Genomic DNA, 2,754 nt, shown 5'->3' with positions numbered 1-2,754 from the left:
ATTTACAGACTTCTGAATATTTCTGATTCTGCACACATCAATTATCTATCCATACCTATGTTTGAGTGAGAGGATTTCAAAAGAATTTAGTGTTGGTTCCCATGAATTACATTAAGATATTTAGAAACAACTGAGAAACCTAAAGGTCTATACGAACTTTTGGTGGGACTGAAGGGATAGTGGAATCTGGTTCTCTATAATTTGAGCAATTTGCAAAAAGAATTGGCAAATTACAACTTACATTTGCAGCAGACTTGACACATTAATTTGTGTGTATTGAAAGGAGCACAAGCCTCAACAATATGTCAATGCTATCCTCTTATTAAGGTTTATGCTCTGGTCATTTAATACTAAAACTTCAAAAAAATTAATCTTTAGCAAGTCTTGCAAAGGGGTTTCACTTCATCTTGTCAGTGTTGAATAAAGTGTATGAGCATTTCAATGTACAATACATCTGGATCATTGTCAATCATTCCACTTTTCTAATTTTTATACATTTTATAGTAAAAATCGTGTACAGAGGGGTTACAGTTACATGAGTAATGTCTTCTGCATCATATTCACACATTTTAAGTGAATATGAAGGGTAATTTACCAAGTATTGGAAGTTTAGGCTCGGTCTTCATTTTTTGATGATAAACTTTTCGATAAATTTAGAGTTACTTTTTATTAATAATTACAAACGTTTTATTTCAGTATTTGAAACGCTGCCCCAATTATTTTAAAACTTTCACATTAAGCTAGACTGAACTTTTTTCTCTCATTTACCCCACTAGCGCAGGTTAAGTCTCCTTTGGCTTTATTCTTTCAGAGGCCAAGGGAAGAGGGTAAACAGAAAGATGATTATTACTCAGATATCTCCTTTCTCTTCTGTTTTTGCTATTCTTGTTGAGAGGAATACTAGATCAGGGAACAATAGTGATGCTTGACTTCATCATACAAGGGAACATTCCTGGCATGTCAATTATTGTTTCTCAGAATCACTTAAACTGATTACTCTTTCCTTCTCTGTAACCGTAACTTCACAGTGGCACCCTTGGTGCAGAAGGAAGCACACTAACAGGTTTTTAGCTGTAAATTGATATTTTATATCTCAACTTAATACTACCAAAAATATAAAGCTTTGGCTATATAAATGCAAAGGCACTGATTGTACAATAATACCTTATAGACAATTCTACTCAGCTCTCCCCTCCTCTCCTATCCTCCCTTCTCCTCCTCTCTTTTACTCTCCCTTCCCTTCTTCATTCCTTTTGTCTATGTCCTCCATATTCATCTCTAACTTCTTACTTTCTGTCTTCCAGTAGCAAGTGATTTGGTTTATCAGACAACACATAAATCATTGAACAGATTTTTTTCTCCTTTTTGTGTTTATTTATTTTTAAAAGAAGTGAGTTTTAGTAGAGCACCAGTGGCTTCCACCTAGCTACTAGGTAGGTTCAAATTTGACAATTGAATTCCAAGCTATTCCAAATGAATAAACCTAAAAGATTCTTTTCTCCACTTGTAGTAAAAGGAAGAAGTGAAGGTGTGACTCAGGTGGTATAGTCCAAACATTGAGAATTAATGCCAAGATAGAGCTCAAGGCCAGTAGTTCAAAACCAAGTACCAACATAATATTAAATATACATCCTTCTATTTTGAATGGAGATATTTCTCCAAAAAGTCATACCCAGGACAATTTTCAAAGTCAAAGATTTTTTCAAAGTCTCTTTCAGATCTTAACCTGATTTCTCTGCTTGATTTACTTTATAGGAAATAGGAACCATTTGTTAGGAAATGGAAAGACTTAGTAAATGTTATATTAAGTGAAGTAAGCCAGGCCCAAAGAAATATAGGTCCCATGGTTTCCCTTATTTGCAATGTCTAGTATATGACTGAGTCAAGCAGAAAAGGTCAGATAAGTTAAACTAAAATTTTTTCATCATGTCCCTAACAAGAATCTCCAAGATTGGCCTTGATAATTCTGTCAGTTATGTTTGTGGTCCAATATTTTCTACAGTTGCTTAGGTTGCAAACTTCTCAAAGCACATACAGTATCTGGAAAAAGTGCTGTCTTACTAGGCACCTAAGGTATTTTTGAGGATCACAGTTCATTGCCAGCCTCAGTAGGAAAGTCCAGGTGATTCTTATCTCCAATAAACCATCAGAAAACTGTAAGTGGCACTATGTCTCAAGTGATCGAGTGCTGGCCTTAAGCCCCATGACTGACCAAATAAAAAAGAAAGAAAAGTATATATATATATATATATGATGAGATGAATTACATTTAAATATGTATAAATATATATGATACACATTTAAATATAACTAAATATTTGATGTATTTATAGTATATTCGTATATTTACATATATAATATGTTCATATTTTATCTGTATGTTTATAAATATATTTGTAATTTATATCCAAAGAGTACATCTGAAGATTTTGGGGAAATTTTAGTTTTTACAGATTACCACTGACCCATCATACTTTCAATCATTTTTTCCACTTATTACAATGTCTGCAGTACTAAGACTGAATGATTATGAAACAGAGCAGTTGTTTTATTCCTTAAGATTTTGGATTAGAAACATCTACTTATTTGGTGTGAAACCTGCCAAAATGTGATCTTGAAATCACACTCCACAAACTGGATATATACATCAATTTAGCAACTTATAGGTCTCAAACTTTTATTTGAATTCTGTATCTCATATACATTCAGCTTCCCTACAAACATGCATGCATATTCATGTTCACATACATCCCA

Source organism: Dipodomys merriami, unplaced genomic scaffold (assembly GCF_024711535.1).
Source record: "Dipodomys merriami isolate MVZ:Mamm:240054 unplaced genomic scaffold, mDipMer1.0.p SCAF_536, whole genome shotgun sequence".
Taxonomy (NCBI): Eukaryota; Metazoa; Chordata; class Mammalia; order Rodentia; family Heteromyidae; genus Dipodomys; species Dipodomys merriami.
Note: the sequence above shows the minus strand (reverse complement) of the source record.